The sequence below is a fragment of the Rattus norvegicus genome, chromosome X (genome assembly GCF_036323735.1).
Source record: "Rattus norvegicus strain BN/NHsdMcwi chromosome X, GRCr8, whole genome shotgun sequence".
Lineage (NCBI taxonomy): Eukaryota > Metazoa > Chordata > Mammalia > Rodentia > Muridae > Rattus > Rattus norvegicus.
In genome coordinates, this window is record NC_086039.1 from 4154736 (window position 1) to 4171930 (window position 17195).

The 17195-nt window shown below is 42.3% G+C and overlaps 1 pseudogene; it reads left to right on the plus strand.

Moving 5' to 3' along the window:
* The first annotated feature begins 2266 nt into the window (after positions 1 to 2266).
* LOC134484041 (small ribosomal subunit protein uS5-like) lies at positions 2267 to 9090 on the plus strand (annotated as a pseudogene).
* The last annotated feature ends 8105 nt before the right edge of the window (positions 9091 to 17195 follow it).

The following is a 17195-nucleotide window of genomic DNA, read 5'->3' on the forward strand; positions in this document are numbered from 1 at the left end:
GCTCTACTGAGGCTACACAGAGAAACTCTGTCTCAAAAATATAAATAAATAAAAAGAAAGAAAAAGAAAGAAAAGAAAAAAAAGATAATCAGATTTCCATGTATTACAAGTATCATCAGCACAGAATAGTAGAGCCTTTCTTTTCCTTCCTTCCTTCCTTCCTTTCTTTCTTTCTTTCTTTCTTTCTTTCTTTCTTTTCTTTCTTTCTTCTCCTTCCTTCCTTCCTTCCTTCCTTCCTTCCTTCCTTCCTTCCTTTCTTTTGAGTTTTCAAGAAAAACTCTCACTTTTATGATCACTTCATAGCCCAGGCTAGCTTAAACTCAGTTCTCAAGCTTCAGCTTTCTGAGTGGTTAATAGGTATCAGCCACTATACCTAACTCAAGTTACTACATGAACTAACTGAGAGAACTAACACAAGAGTTTCTATGTCATTTTCACTAATTGACATTAGTAATAATTAGTAATTATTAATCTTTACAAGATTCCCCAATGAGACTTTCCTGTTGTGGGGTTTTCTTTTTAAGTATAGAGAACCTAGATTTATTAAAGAAAAGTCAGAGGATGACAAGATAGCTCAGCACACACCTCACAAATTTGACGAAGCTCAATACCTGAACATATGTGAAGGCAAAGGATAGGACCAACTCCATAAAGGTGTTCTCTGACCTCCACACATACACTAAACTGTGGCACCTGCCTCTAATCTCAGCACTCAATAGGGAGAGGCAGACAGACCCCTGTGAGTTCAAGTCTACTTCACTCATTTACATAGTGAGCTCCAGGTTATATAGTGTTACATAGTATTACATAGTGAAACCTTGCTTCAAATTTTAAAAAAATGGAAAAGAAACAAAGAACGTCCAAGAATGAGAGAGATTTCAAGGGAGGAATACATCTATTGTGATTTTTGTGTTTTTATTAATGAATGAATGAATTATCTATAGATTATAAGTAGGTTTAAATATATGTCCTCGGACTTACTAACATCAGCTGAATTATTAATTTTTCTTCAAATTCTAATTTGGCAATAGATTTTTAAAAATAACTCAAAAGTTAAAAATAAAAACATCAAAAATAGGGCTGAAGGTATGGCTCAGCGGTTGAGCGCATTGACTACTCTTTCAGAAGTCCTGAATTCAGTTCCCAGCAACCACATGGTGGCTCGCAACCATCTGTAATGGAATCGGCACCCTCTTCTGATGGGGAGACATACATGCATGCAGAACACTGTGCATAATAAATGCTTTTAAAAACACATTAAAATAAAATAGTGAAGTAGCAAAGTTAAAGGATGAAAACTAAGTAAAAATAAATAAAAAGTACATTTTCTGTATCCATTTATTCCTCTGGGCTGGCTGCGTTTATTGCACCAGAAATGTGTATGTGCCTCTAAGTCTGTGGTATGATTATTTCGAGTCCTTTGATTATATACCCAAGAGTAGTCAACTGGGTCACATGGTAGCACTACTTTTAGTTAAGTCTATCGTTTTGTTTTTGAGGAATCTCCACACTGACTCGGATACTGGTTGCACCAGTTTACATACGATAGTAGTCTCTCTTTCCCCATATGCACACCAGCAATTGCCTTGTTTTCCTGATGCTAGCCATTCATTTATTCATCCAAAAAGAAGAATGAAATTGCTCATTTTGAAAGACTCCGGGCCAGAGATGCTCCAGGGCTTCCACTGGTGAAGAGGATGGCCATAATGAAGAAAGGGGAAAAAAACAAGACAGTGATTTAAAGTTACTAAGGAAGATCTTCATGGGCTATTTTCATAGAATCCTTATCCTGATTTTACAACCAGAGAAGTATTAGCCTACCAAGTTAATTCACTCTCAAGTGTCTGCAGTTAATGACTGGTTCCAGGACAACACAGGCAGACTTTTATAAAAAAGAGATACAGAACTGTTGCATGCAAACAACAAGACAACCTATTCTGAGTTCATTAACTCAATTAAAAAAAATTATTTGGCTGTCCTCCTCCTCCTCCTCCTCCTCCTCCTCCTCCTCCTCCTCCTCCTCCTCCTCCTCCTTCCTCCTCCTCTTCCTTCTTTCTTCTTCCTTCTTCTTTCTTCTTTCCCCCTCCCCCTTCCCTCTTCCCCTCCCCACCCCTCCTCCTCCCTCTCCCTTCCTCCAGAAAACACCAAATGACAGATGACACCAGTGTGGTGCAGCGGGAGGGCCCAGAGGACCCACCCGTGGGGTCCCAGGATTAGGCGGCAGCGGTTTCCAGGGAGGATTCGGCAGAGCTCGTAGGGGCCCGTAATCGTGGTCGGAAGCTGAAGACGAAGAGTGGATCCCAGTTACCACCCTGGGCCGCCTGGTTAAGGACATGAAGATCAAGTCTTTGGAGGAGATCTACCTGTTCTACCTGCCCATTAAGGAGTCTGAGATTATCGACTTTTTCCTGGGTGCATCTCTAAATGATGAGGTTCTGAAAATCATACAGTGTAGAAGCAGACTTGGGCTGGCCAGCGGACCAAGTCTTTTGTTGCTATAGGGGACTACAATGGCCATGTTGGTCTTGGTGTTAAGTGCTTCAAGGAGGTTGCCACTGCTATCAGAGGGGCCATCATCCTGGCCACGCTTTCTGTCATTCCTGTGCAGAGAGGCTACTTGGGGAACAAGATTGGCAAACCCCACACTGTTCCATGCAAGGTGACAGGCTGCTGTGACTCTGTGCTGGTGTGTCTCATCCCCACCCCCAGAGGCACTGGCATCGTCTCTGCTCCTGTGCCCAAGAAGTTCCCGATTATGGCTTGTATAGATGACTGCTACACATCAGCCAGAGGCTGTACTGCCACCCTCGGCAACTTTGCCAAGGCCACCTTTGATGCTTTCTCCAAAACCTGCAGCTGTGGGGACCCTGACCTTTGGAAAGAGACTGTTGTTCACCAAGTATCCTTATCAGGAATTCACTGACCATCTTGTAAAAACCCACACCAGAGTCTCTGTTCAGAGGACCCAGGCTCCAGCTGTGGCCACCACATAAAGGTTTTTATACAAGAAAAATAAATGAATTAAGTCTGTTATAAAATTATTTGTATGAGTGTTTTGCTAATATGTATATCTGAGGACCAAATGAATGACTGGTGGTCCTCTGGATCTGAAGTTATGGATGGTTGTGAGCTACCATCAGCTATGCATCCTTATTATTTTTACTTAGTTTTCATCTTTTTAACTTTTACTTTGCTACTTTACTGTTTCATTTTTATGTCTTTTTTTAAAGCATTTATTTATTATGCAGTGCTCTGCCTGCAGAAGAGGGCGCCATATCCCATTACAGATGGTTGTGAGTCACCGTGTGATTGATGGGAATTGAATTCAGGACCTCTGGAAGAGCAGTGCTGGGAATATAAACTCAGATCTTCTGTCGACCCCACTGGACTCTGTCAGTGTTTGCCCCCTGTTGAGCCTCACTGGAGCATGTAAAAGCCTTTGTTCTCTTGAAGGAATATCCTGACCTTCCTGTCCACCGTAGGGGGTAGCTAACATCTGAATGCTAGATCTTTTGATCTCAGCTTTAGTTTCAGTTTCTGTTTCTCCATTGTGTTTCTACTCAGTGGTTGGGGTATATATTCTGTGTACCCAGTAAAAGCTTTGGCATTCATTTTCTTGAAACATGAGTAACCCGAGTCTGTGTGTGTTCTTAAGTCTTGCAGGCCTGCGCCTGGTTCTTATAGTCAGTCCTCTCCAAGAACAAGTGCTTTCAACTGCTAAGCCGTCTCTCCAGCCAAACATAATTTTTTTTTTGGGACAGGGTGATCTCACTAGGTATCCCTGGTTGGTGCTGGCATCAGACTCACAGAAACCTACCAAACTCTGTGTCCCAAGATTAAAACCATATGTACCACCATGTCTGTCAATTCACTTATTTAAAGCAAATTTTTTGGGACTGGGTCTTGCTATGCAGCCCTGGTTGGCCTGGAACTCACTATGTAGACCAGCCTAGCCTTGAATTGATAGAGATTCACCTGCCTCTACCTCCTGAGATCTGGGATTAAAACTGTGTGCACCAGCACGCCCTGCATAGGGTCATTAATTTCCTTTTTCTTCCATTGAAAATAGGATTGTTTTACATAATATATTCTAATTATGGTTTCTACTTCTCTTACTCTTCTCAATAACTACTCCCTGCCTCCCTTCCCATCCAGATACACAACCTTTCTGTCTCTCCTTGGGGTGGGGGGGCAAAAGGCATCTAAGGAATAATAATAAAATAAAACAAATAAAAAATAGGAATATAACAAGACAACAAAGCAAGAGCCAAAGAAAAAAGCACAAGAAACACATATAGATGCAGAGATACACACGTTCGCACACGCAAGAATCCCATAAAAACCCCAAACCAGAAGCCATTATATACGCACATGCAAAGGACCTGTTAGATAGAGGGGAAATTGCTCTGACTTAATATGAGGCAAGAAAACTCTAAAGATGGCGTTCAGTTCGTTTTTTGTTGGCGGTCTACAGCTGGGCATACAGCCTACCCTTAAGAGTGGTTTGTTTCCCCAGTGAGTCTCCCTTGGAGAAAGTCAAAATTTTCATTTGCAAGTGGTTATCACCTGGATATCACTTCCGGGTTAGGGATGAGGGCATGTGCCCACTTCTTTCTCTAGGACCCCACCTGGTGCAGACCCATGCAGGCCCTGTGCATGATGCTTCAGTCTTTGTGAGGGCACGTGAGCTTTGCTCATGGTGATGTAGAGGGCCTTGTTTTCCTGGTGTCCTCCATCCCCTCTGGCTCTTACACTCTTTCTATCTCCACTTCTACAGGGTCCCCTGAGCCCTGCTGGGAGAGAAGTGTTGGGCTTCTAAGGCTGAGGCTCTGAACTGTGCAGAGTTTTGCTGAGCTCAGAAAGCTCTAAAAGTAAGAAGTGATTCTTCCTTTCTGGAACCAGTAAGCAATTGGGATCCAACTATGGAGTCAAAGGCTCTTAAAAGCATCCGGGCTATGCTTTGTAGTATCAAGATAATATGGGGTGTGGACTTTCTCTTGCCTGTTCCTTTCCCAGCTGTAGCTCAGCAATATGCTTCATCTTCCTGTACTCTTGTATGCAGTGTTTTCCCAGGTATAGGTAGGAGGCCAGGGAATGAACACATGGGCATGCAGGTCCCCTCCCTTTTGCATTCTGTTCATGGTGTGAAGTGATGTAGCAATGAGAGCACAAGGCAGGCCATCATGGTTGCTCATTATCTCAAGCCCAGAAACAGAATTGGTGGTGTCACCTGCAGCAACATCTACAACCTCAGGGTTATGAGGAGTGAATGCTGTTTCACCAGCAACTGTCAGTGTAGCAGAGTTTTAGAGATTTGAGAAGTTAGCACTTCCCACTCAGCTATAGGGACAGTTTCCTTAGGTCATGGAAACCACTGTTGTCTTGGTCACAGCTGTTGCCTCTCATTGGTAGATAGCTCATTACTCTGCTCTGGGACAGTGTGTACAGTAAGGGGTTTCAGAGCAACTCACAGACCAACTGTAGTAGTGTTAGAATCAAAGATCTTTCAGGGACTGTCTCAGTGACCAGACAGATACAAGAAGTAGTATTAAATAGGTCATTCCACAGTCCCCAGAATAACAGTCCAAGGCAAAGCTTCTCCATAAGCCTCTACAGCCAAACACTAAAATAATTGAGGAAGTAATTTCCAGGCTGGTTGTATAAGCTGTTACTTCCTTCTAGAAGAAGGACTGCACATATATGTTAGAGTAGAAAACCAACCAGCTCAATGGTAGTAAGAGGAAGCCCAAATGAGAGTTGTTGCAAAATCTAAAGTATCATTTCCTATTAGAAACTCTTAGCTTGCTCCCGCTTACCATCACTCTCCTCACATGAGAGATCCAGTCAGGGCTGGAGATTTGGTTTCACAGTTAAGAGCACACTCTAGCACCCACATGGTGGCTTGCAACCACCCATAGCTCCAGTTCCAGGAGATCAGAAGTCCTGTGATCTCTGGGAACTCTAGGCCTGTACATGTTGCATATACATACATGTAGCTAAAACACTTATTAAATAATGAAATGAATAAATAAAAAAGCCCTAACAAGTACAAGGCAGGTACCGAGGATCCCATAGCAGCTGCATTTAAAGTTCAGAAAGAATGATCACCAGGTCATACTGGTGTGGAGCTAGTTTAGCCTCAGAACAAACATGTTTTGCTTCAGAACAGACTAGGCTACAGCTGCCTCTAAGCGGGACTACAATCTCATCAGAAAGAGTTAGCCACAAGAAGCCCTAGCTGGAATGTCTTACACACATAAACAATTCTACACTTTAACAAGTAGAGCCAGACTTTTTAGGGCCTGAATGACTCATGATGTCTTTTGTAGAAAGTCAGTCCAGAAAAGAAAGAACCCACACTATAAAATTCGTTTCCCAGCTAAAACCCAATGAGATGGCTACCTAGTCACCCAGAGATGAGTCCCATGCACGTGCTTTGCCTGACAAGACTTTGCACTTTCCTTTTAACTGCTATAAAAGAGCTCCCCGACCCCTACAAAACATGATCCTTTTTCCTGGAGTTTGCCCACTGTATCTTTTGCCATGTGTTTAAAAAAGTGCTCTCTCTGTTCTCATTTCTGGTAAAAGAACTTACCACATCATAACCCACCTTTCATAGACATTTCACACTCAGCATTGTGGTCAGCCCCCACTGTAAGGACTTTCCTTGCCTTTCTTGGTCGTAAAAATTTTATTATCATTATTACTATTTTATTGCTGGTGTGTGAACATGTGTGGGTCTCCCCTTTCCTCAGGGGTCGCTGGCCACCAGCCCATCAGGGTGAGGGGAGCAGAGTCAAAGAACAGGGTTGGACAGAATGAACTTCCAGGATCAGCTTCAGAGAGGCAGCTAAACTTCAAGGGGTGAGTTGAATATATGGAATATATAGGAAGAGGGCAGCAGCTAGGGTGTCACGCCCACCTCAGCCGGCAAGGAAGACGCAAGGAAGACGCAACACGGTTGGATTCTTCTCAATAGCCTTTACTGCAGGACACCTTCATTGTTGACACAGGGACCATGAGCAGCAAATTTGCTCGCCTTATATACACAACAGTATGCTAATAATCTCTCAGGGATTGGTGGGGCACGGGTCACCCCACTATCACCCCACTACTTGTCCTCCAGGGATTGGGGGAGAACGAATCACCTCACCAGCATGGTACCGCCTCCCTCATTAGCATATTACCGGCCAACTGACACCAGGTGCAAAACCTGCGCATGCACAGTACTATTGTTCACCACAGGAGGGCGCCGAATCATACAGCTGTCCTGACGAGGGGACAAGCCTGCGCATGTGCGGTAAGTTGTTTACATTCAGACGGGGCTGGCTGTCGGCGCCATCTTTGTTTTGCCGCGCCGCTCCCTACACTAGGGGACTGCCTGATAGTTGTTCACAATATGCTTCCTTTGCAAGTCAGCTGTCCTATTATCTGGGTAGGAGCACTAACACGAGCATTACATGAACAGCTGGGAGGAAAGCATTTTGCAGGGAACTGTGCCAAAGGTCATGCTTAAGATAAGCCAGGCATCTGTGTTCAGCAACCTCTTCCAAATAAGGTCAGACAGAGAGTGGAAAGCCCAGCTCGGGGAAGGGAGTCCTCCATTTTGTGCTGAGTTTAGAGAGCTGTCCTGAAATGGTGGACTGCAGACTTCTGCATCAGGGCCCTCCAACAAACATGGATGGATGGTGGTGTCTTTCTGGAGGTCAGAGGCCAACTTTCGTGAGTTGGTTCTCTTTCCATCCTGGGTTCCAATGGTTGGACTCAGGTTGTCAGGTCTGTGGGGCAAACATCTTTCTCCTTTTGAGCCCTTGCAAGCACTCTGTTGGTTATTTCTTACTTAGGTGTCTATGGAAGCTAGCCATCAGAATAGTTTACAGGTAGCCAAAGACTTCTGTTTGGGTCTATACTTTAGCATGGCCTGAAGACTGCCACATTGTAATCTTGACCTGAGCATCACCCTCCAGAGTACAGCGTAAGAGTTCTTTTTGGGCCCTTGTATTAAGCCTTGCTTTCAACCTCCATTTGATGGGCCATGGTCAAGATCACTCTTTGATACATCTTGAACTGAAGGCAGTGGCAGAGGGAAAGGGGGGGACCATCACTACAACCTTTAAGAGTAGGGAGGTTTGTCTTCAACCCCCTCAATTTCAACACGTGGGGTGACCAGCACCAACATTTAGTCCACAGTGAACAAACACATATTGTGAGGACCCCTTGTCCCCATTTTTGCATTTTCTCCTGCCACTTTCTGGAGTGGAAGGGAACAGAATGTGTGGCAGATGGTGTTTGAATCCTCATTTCCACCCCACCCCCACCCTGCCAGTGGGTGCTGGGAACCACACTTGGGTGTGTCTTCTGCAAGAGCACCCAGTGCTACTAAATGCTGAGCCATCTCTCCAGCTGTTCTCCAACAAAAAACAGAAGAGGAGGAGGAACAAAAAACCAAGAAACAAGAAGAAAAAGAAGAACAATAAAAGTGGGCAGTAGTTTCCAATGTGAGGGTTGTGACCCCTTTGGGGGGGTTACATATGAGACATCCTGTGTATCATATATTTACATTACAATTCATGACAGTAGCAAAATTGCAGTTATGAAGTAACAATGAAAGCAATTTTATGTTTGGGAGTCACCACAACATGATGAAATGTACTGAAGGGTCACAACATTAGGCAGGTCAAGAGCCATTCCTTTGGGGTCTATTCATTAATTTAGTTTCTCAGAATATATCCCAGGGGTGTATCAGAGGGACTAGATGGCTCATGATCTATTGTGAGACACTAAGGTGCAACATCAACCCAAAAGACAGTCCTTGGAACTAACAGAATCTCTGTCCACAAAATTCCTGAGTCTACCACTTTACTCCAGCATTCCCAGAGAAGAGAAAGCCTCTTGACTTACAGAAGTGAAACTGAGTCTCTCTGGAGTCAAAGCCACCCAATTGATCAGGGGAGAGCAAAATGAGCTGGGGTCCTCACCAAATACGTTCATTTGTTCTGGACTAGATGCTGGTGCCATGTGCTGAAATTGAGGAGATACCCAGGAGGAAGACAAATCTTACTCTTAAAGGCTGTAGTGTATGTAGGTCACAATTATCTATGACTTTAGTCCCAGGAGATCCCATGCCCTCTTCTGGCCTTTGTGAGCATAGGCATGGCATAGAGACATACATGCAGGCAAAATACCCAAACATATTTTTAAAATCTAAAATCTAATGTTTGTATTTATTCGAGAATTTCAATGTATTTTTGATCATATCCATCTCTTATACCACCAGCTTTTCCCAGACACCCTAATATATTTCTCCTCCAGATTCCATAACTTTTTAAAAATTATTTTTAAAAATTGTGTTTGCAGCCTTCGCCGTGCTGCTCTCTAATGCCAGCACCGCCTCTCGCTTGCTGAGCTCCAGCCGAAGGAGAAGGGGGGTAAGTAAGAAGGTGCTCATACCATGACTTGTACAAAGCAGACTGCCCACAAATCCACTGGTGGTAAAGCACCCAGGAAACAACTGGTTACAAAAGCCGCCCGCAAGAGTACGACCTTAACTGGAGGGGTAAAGGAACCTCATCGTTACAGGCCTGGTACTGTGGCACTCCATGAAATCAAACGCTATCAGAAGTCCACTGAACTTATGATTAGCAAGCTTCCCTTTCAGTGTGTGGTGTGAGAAATTGCTCAGGACTTCGAAACAGGTCTGCGCTTCCAGAGTGCAGCTATTGGTGCTTTGCAGGAGGCAAGTGAGGCCTATCTGGTTGGCCTTTTTGAACAAACCAACCGGTGTGCTATCCATGGCAAACGTGTAACAATTATACCAAAAGACATCCAGCTACCACGCCGCATACGTGGAGAATGTGTTTAAGAGTCCACTATGAGGGGAAACATTTCATTCTTTTTTTTTTTTTTTGGTTCTTTTTTTCGGAGCTGGCGACTGAACCCAGGGCCTTGCGCTTCCTAGGTAAGCGCTCTACCACTGAGCTAAATCCCCAGCCCCGAAACATTTCATTCTTAAAAAATTTTCCCTCTTCTTCCTGTTATCAGTAGTTCTGAATGTTAGATATTTTTTCCATGGGGTCAAAGGCACCTAAGTATATGATTGCGAGTGGAAACCTAGGGGACAGAATCAGGCAGGTATTGGCAGTTTCTCCACGTTCATTTGTGTGTGCATTTTTAATATAAATGCAAGCAAAATGTTTCAGTGAACACATTTCAACAGTTCAACTTCATAACAATTATAAATAAACCTGTCAAATTTTTCTGGACAATGCTAGCATTTGGATTTTTTAAAAATAAATTTCTTATTGACAGCAACTAAATGGCGTTTGTAGCATTTTATCATACAGTAGGTTCCATCCATTCACTATACTTTTCTAACGAGTTGTCCTACATGCGAGTACATGTTTTTAATGTTGTCTGTCTTCTGTGCTGTCCCTGTAAGTTTGCTATTAAAATACATTAAACTATAAAAAAATAAAACTATTTTTAAATAACTCAATTAGTGTTACCCATATGCATATTGGTGTGTGGACATCCACTGAAGCATGGGTAACCTACCAGTGGCAACATCCCCAAAGAAAAATGACTTTCTCTTCCTTAGAAGTCATCAACTGCCAGCTATGTGTCTTGTGGGTCCTTCCTCTAACTGTGCTGGAATTTTTGAATGGCTTCATCTTGTGCTGGTCTTGTGTAGTAATTAATCACAGTTGCTGTGAGTTCATGAGTGCAATGGCCATAATAGCATTTCATAGCACTCTTCCTCATCTTCTGGCTCTCATTTTTCTGCAATGTTTCCTGAGCTTTGTAGTGGAGGGTTCAAGTAGATGTTTTACTACTGGCTGAACACTCACAGCCACTTATTCTCATAACTCTGACCAATTAAGAACCTCTGTATTAACCTCTGCCCACTGTAGAAAAAAGCTTCCCTTATCAAGACTGAGAGCAGCACAAATGTATTAGCACAGCCATAAATATTTAGGAGGTAGCATGACAACCTGATCATTTAGCAAAACAATAATAGCACCCCTTTAAGGACCATAACCTCCCCAGTCATAGGGCTTTGAATATTTTTATAGTACTAGGTATGAATTCTCTCCTGTGGAGCAGGTCTTAAATCTAGTGAGAAAGTTGTTGGTTACTCCTATAACAGTCATGTTGCTATTGCACCAGTAGGCACATCTTACCTGGCAGGTTGACATTGTAGAATGCAGGGTCCAGTGCTGAGTAAGATCATAGATCACTGATGCCCTTTTTTTCCCGAATGGCCTGCATAGCATCTTCGAGTAGTATGAGAGCTAGCCAGTAAGGAGGAGTTTACTGGTCAGTTCCAGATTGATTTCATTTGGCCTTGCAACTAAGGTGTGTGGTGTTTTCATCAATAAGGCCTTGCCATCTAGTTCTGGTGTGAAACTAAAAGTAATGGTAATGTCCTGGGTAGTTTTAGGGGCCTCTGGAGATTTTCATTTAATATACGTTTAAATAAACATTTAATACATATTTTTTAAAGATTTATTCATTTATTATATATAAGTACACTGTAGCTGTCTTCAGATACACCAGAAGAGGGAATCGGATCTCTTTACAGATGGTTGTGAGCCACCATGTGGTTGCTGGGAATTGAACTCATGACCTCTGGAAGAGCAGTCGGGTGCTCTTAACCACTGAGCCATCTCTCCAGCCCAATACATATTTTTTAAAAATTCATTTCATTTAATGTCTTAGACAGGTATTGTGGCACACACTTTTAATTTCAATATCCAGAAGGTAAAGCAGGCAGATCTCTGAGAGTTTGAGGCAGTCTACAAAGCAAGTTTCCAGGATAGCCACCGCTGTTACACAGACAAACCCCATCTCAAAAAACCAAAATCAATCAATAAATAAACCATGTCTTATGGGAACAACATTATCCACCGATACATGGTTCAACATCCTTTAAAACATTGTAGCTCTGAATTAGCTTACAAACCACTCATGGTTTCCCTTAGACCTTTTCATTCTCACTTATCCCTTCTCATCTCTTCTACCTCCCCACTTATTTTCTTTACAACAAAATGTGGTTCTTGTACCTACCACCAGATCAGGAATGCTGACCACTCAAAGGCCAACTTTCCCTCGCCTCTACTCTTTCCCCCGCCTCTACTCTTTCCCCCCTTATTATGGAACATTCTTGAGTGACTCCTTCTCCCTACCCAGATACACTCTCTCCCTCACAAACTCACTTTGTTTTTCAGGACATTTTAAAAACTTATGTCTTGATTTCTTCTTTGAGTCATTTGGTAATGAGTTGTTTCGCTTGTTTGTTTTTGTGACCCACTGAAGTTATTAGGATTACTTGCATGAAGTTGTTTAGAGGAACATAGACAATTTACTAATGGCTACATCACTGAAGGAAATAATTCATCTTCTCCCAACAACCATTAACTGCCAATAGCTCATCAGAGGAGCAGGGCCTCATAAACCTCTCCCTTATGCTAGGAACCTTCTGATTTTGGCAGTTAATCTGAAGACAGATTTTGAGACAATGAGATCCCTTTAAAGACCTATCCACAATGGCCTGCTTCTACCAGTACCCTACCTCCTACAATATCCCAGTAATATCGTACTATGGATCCATCACTGAGGTTAATTCATTGCTTAGGTCAGAATTCTTATGATCAAATCAACTAACTTTTAATGATTGCTTCTCCCAGTTGGGCAATGAAGTTTCAACACAGGAACCTTTGGTTTCATTTGCAGCCTAAAACATCAGCAGAGAAACAGCTGAAAAACCTGGGCCTGGGGTCTAAGGATCAGTCTTCTGAAGCATAAGAAAATGTTTTCATTTTGTTTTTTGAGACCATCTACCATACAGCTCTAATTCGTTTTGGTATTCATTATGTAGCCCAGGCTAGCCTCAGTCTTCCAGCAATCTTCCTGCCTCAGCATCCCAGTCCTGAGAGTTTAAGCATGTTCTATTATGTGTGGAGTGAAGAACTTGACCTATGGCTTTAATTAGAGCCTGATACGTGTTGGAGACTTTCTAAAAGGCCTCTTGAAGTTGTGTGTAGATTCCATAGGGCTAAGTTCATATGACTTCAAGAATCAAGTTGAGCATATCAGCCAACTTTTCAGGTCAGGTCAGGGAGTGACCAGGACAATGTTAGGTGACTAGTTGTCTCAAAGGGGTAGAGCCCAGATGCATTTTCTTTTTCTTTTTTTTTTCTTTTCTTTTTTTTCAGAGCTGGGGACCGAGCCCAGGGCCTTGCACTTGCTGGGCAAGCACTCTACCACTGAGCTAAATCCCCAACCCCACATTTTCTTTTTCAACAGAGTGTATCCTGAAAATTTTATATACTGTTCACACTGGGCCCTGGGATCAACCTATAGGGTTCCTCAATTCTCCAACTGCCTTCTACATGATGAAGTGGACTGTAAATCCCAAGTGGTTATGGGAAGGCCAACTGTCTACATGGTATGTTTGCGTGTATGTGTGTGTGTGTGTGTGTGTGTGTGTGTGTGTGTGTGTGTATGTGTGTGTGTGTGTGTGTGCACATGATTTTTTTAGTGCTTTAGATTCCCCCTTGCAAGTTCCTATAAAGCCTTTCCTGAAAGGCCATAGAACTCACTGGGAAAACCCAGAACTGACTAGTGCCATTCTTCCAAGACTTTTTTTCTCTGCCTTAGAGATGGGGTCCAGCTTCATGGTCCATATCCAGTTGATTCTATTGGAGGAGCACATGATGGTGCATGGGTTTACCTCTGTTCCACAGTGAACCCCTTCTAGAAGGTCTCTGAACCCTAGGGCTATTTAGTGTCAGTCTTGTGGCACTCCAAACTCTTCTGTACTAGAAATAGGGCTGTTAGTTGACTGGCCAGAATCATATGGTGTGACAGCACCCAGGGCCACTTACTGTTCCTGCTTTGCTGAGGGTATTAAAAAAAGATACAGTATCTTCTGTACAAGTGTTCAGTGCTACCTTTGCAGGTCGCATTTTTCCTTCCTTTCCTTAAAGGACAAGGAGTTTATATTAGCTCACAATTGAGCACCCCACTCCCGGTACCAATTAGGCTTAGTTACCAAGAAGCAAGTTGGGGAGGAAAGGGTTTATTTAGCTTATACTTTCATGTTGCTGTTCATCACCAAAGGAAGTCAGGACTGGAACTCAAGCAGGTCAGGAAGCAGGAGCTGATGCAGAGGCTGTTACTTATTGGCTTGCTTCCCCTGGCTTTCTCAGCTTGTTTTCTTATAGAACCCAGGACTACCAACCCAGGGATGCCACCATCCACAAGGGGCCCTTCCCCCCTTGATCACTATCTGAGAAAATATCTTACTGCTGGATCTCATGGAGGCATTTCCTCAAGGGAGGCTCTTTTATCTGTGATAACTCCAGCTTGTGTCAAGTTGACACACAAAACTAGCCAGTATACACACAAACATAAGTGGTTGAAAATATAACAAAAAGATATAAATATGAACCAAAATTAAACTTGGGAAGTTGGACTTTAGAGTAAAAACATCACCAGGAATGAAGAGGTATAAATATTGAAGAAGGGTCAATTCACTAAGAAGATATACAATTTTGAAGTATTTGAACCAAATGGCAGAGTGCCAAAACCCACAAATCAAAAATTATCCTATCAAGTAAAGAAATAGGCAAATGAAAAGTTATAGTTGTAGTTTCCTATGTTTCTTCCTGGGTTAGAAGAATTAGCAGACAGAATTGTGGAAAGGGCAGGACCTAGGAAGATGCCTCAGTCAATTGTGTGCCATCAAGCTTGAAGACTTGAATTTGGATCCCTGGAAACCATGTGAAAATTAAGTGTGGCAATACCTTATTAACTTCAATGCTGGGGGTGCAGAGTCAGGCAGATCCTCAGAGTTCATTGGCCAGCTAGCCTAGTGAATTGATGAGCTCTAGGTTTAGTGAGAGACCCTGTCTCAAAGAATATGTGGAGAAAGACCAAGGAAGGCTGTTGATATTTTGATCTCAGGCTTCCACATGTACATGTATGTGCTTTTGCATGCATGTGTAAACACCCACACCCACACACCCACACACACATACACACACACACACACACACACACACACACACACACACACATGGGGAGGGAGAGTGACAGAGATAGAGACAGACAGGGACAGAGAAACACAGAAGAACCTCTCAAATCTAATGTATACTTATAGAATATTCTACCCCAAACAGAGCAAACATTTTTCTCAAAAAATGCATATGGGGGGTTGGGGATTTAGCTCAGTGGTAGAGCGCTTGCCTAGCAAGCGCAAGGCCCTGGGTTCGGTCCCCAGCTCCGGAAAAAAAAATGCATATGGATCAGTGAGATTGTCTATAACCTGGCTTGTAAATCCAACTTCAATGAATTTCAAATTGAAATTGTAGAAAGTGTGTTCTCTGTCCATGATAAAATTAAACCTGAAACCAATATCAAAGGCTGTAACAGTAAACTCTCTGAGCATTTGGAAATTAAACAATATACTGTAGGGCTGGTGAGATGGCTCAGCTATGCTTGCCAGTGAGCCTAACAACCCGAATTTGATCCCTGGGACCCACATGGTGGAAGAACAGAACAAACTTCTAAAACTTGTCATCTGGTTTCCACAAGTGCTCTGTGGCATGTGCATGTGTGCACTCTCACACACACAGTCAACAAATAAAAATATATAAATTTTAAAAAGGGTTGGAGAGATGGCTCAAGGTTAAGAGAACTGGAGGCTCTTCCAGAGGACTTGGATACAATCCCTAGTACCCACATGTCATTCACAACCATTGGTAACTTGAACTCCAGGGAGTGTGACATTCTCTTCTGGCCTCTGCAGGCACCAGGCATTTAAGTGGTTTATAGAGATACATGCAGGAAATAAACTCATAAAATAAATGTAAAAAATATAATATATTTGACAAAGAAAAAAATCTATGAATTTACAAACATTTAGAATCAAACAAAAATAAAGATATAGGCCTAGCTACTTAGGATACTGAAACAGGAGGAACCCTTGAGCTATGATAATTTAGGGCAGTTTTGGCAAAATACTAAGCTCTATCTTAAAGCAACTCTGGGTTCAAATTGTTTCACTTGTTAACTTTGTTAAATATTTTTTTTAAAAAAAGCAACAATAATTACATATAAACTTTTCCAGATAATATGCAAGATCTATGTGCTTAAAGCTATGAAACACTAGTGAAAGGCATTGAATAATTGCCATGCTCATGTGTTGAAAGACTGAAAAGAGTAAAGAGAATGGGATGTTTAGTCTCTATTGTCAACTTGACAGAACGTAGACTAACCTAGGACAGAGGCCTCTGGGAGTCTGTATGAGGGGTGTTTTTCACTGAAGGGGAACAACCCACCATGAGTGCAGGTGGAACCATTCCACAGTCTGGGTCCTAGACTGAACACAAAGGAGAAACTGAGTAAAGCATCAGAATTCTTCATCTCTTGGGTTCCGGACAGCAGATACAATATGCCCCATGTGCCTGCTTCTCCATTTGAGCCTCTCCTCCAGCCATGCCTTCCCCTCCTTGATGAACCAACTGTACTTACCAACTTTGAGCTTTTAAGATATCTTGTCATAGCAACAAAAAGTCACTAATACAGGAGCTGATTCTCTCAAATTCTACAACTTTTAAAGGAATTCCAATTAATATTAGAGTTATGTTTTATTCAATTCAAGATTCATTTTTAATTAGAAATTTTAATTTGAAAAAAATTTAATTTGAGAATTTATAAAGGGGCTGATGCACATTTCAGTTCTAAACCATATGTTTAATATGAGTCTAAGTTCAGTTTTCAGAATTCAAATATGAGTAAAATTGTAAATTATTAAAGGCCAAACTAACATAACTCAAACTATTCTGAAGTTGGAAGCACTCAAGGCTTGGACAACAGAGTGACATTTTATTTCAAAATAAAAAGGAACAACAAAACTTAAAACAATAAATTTGGAGAAATCACTGTCCCCAGTTTTGCATGTGTGTGTGTGTGTGTGTGTGTGTGTGTGTGTGTGTGTGTGTGTGTGTACTGAGGACTGAACCTAGAGACTTATGCATGGGGACAAGCCCTTCACCACTTTAGCCTTGGCATTACCCAATTTTAAGGTCACTTGAAATTGAAAGGGACAAAAAGCAGATCAGTGATATTCTGGGGATGGGGTGCAAGCATGCTGAAGGGCAGAAGGAAAGGATAACAGTTGGGCACAGTAA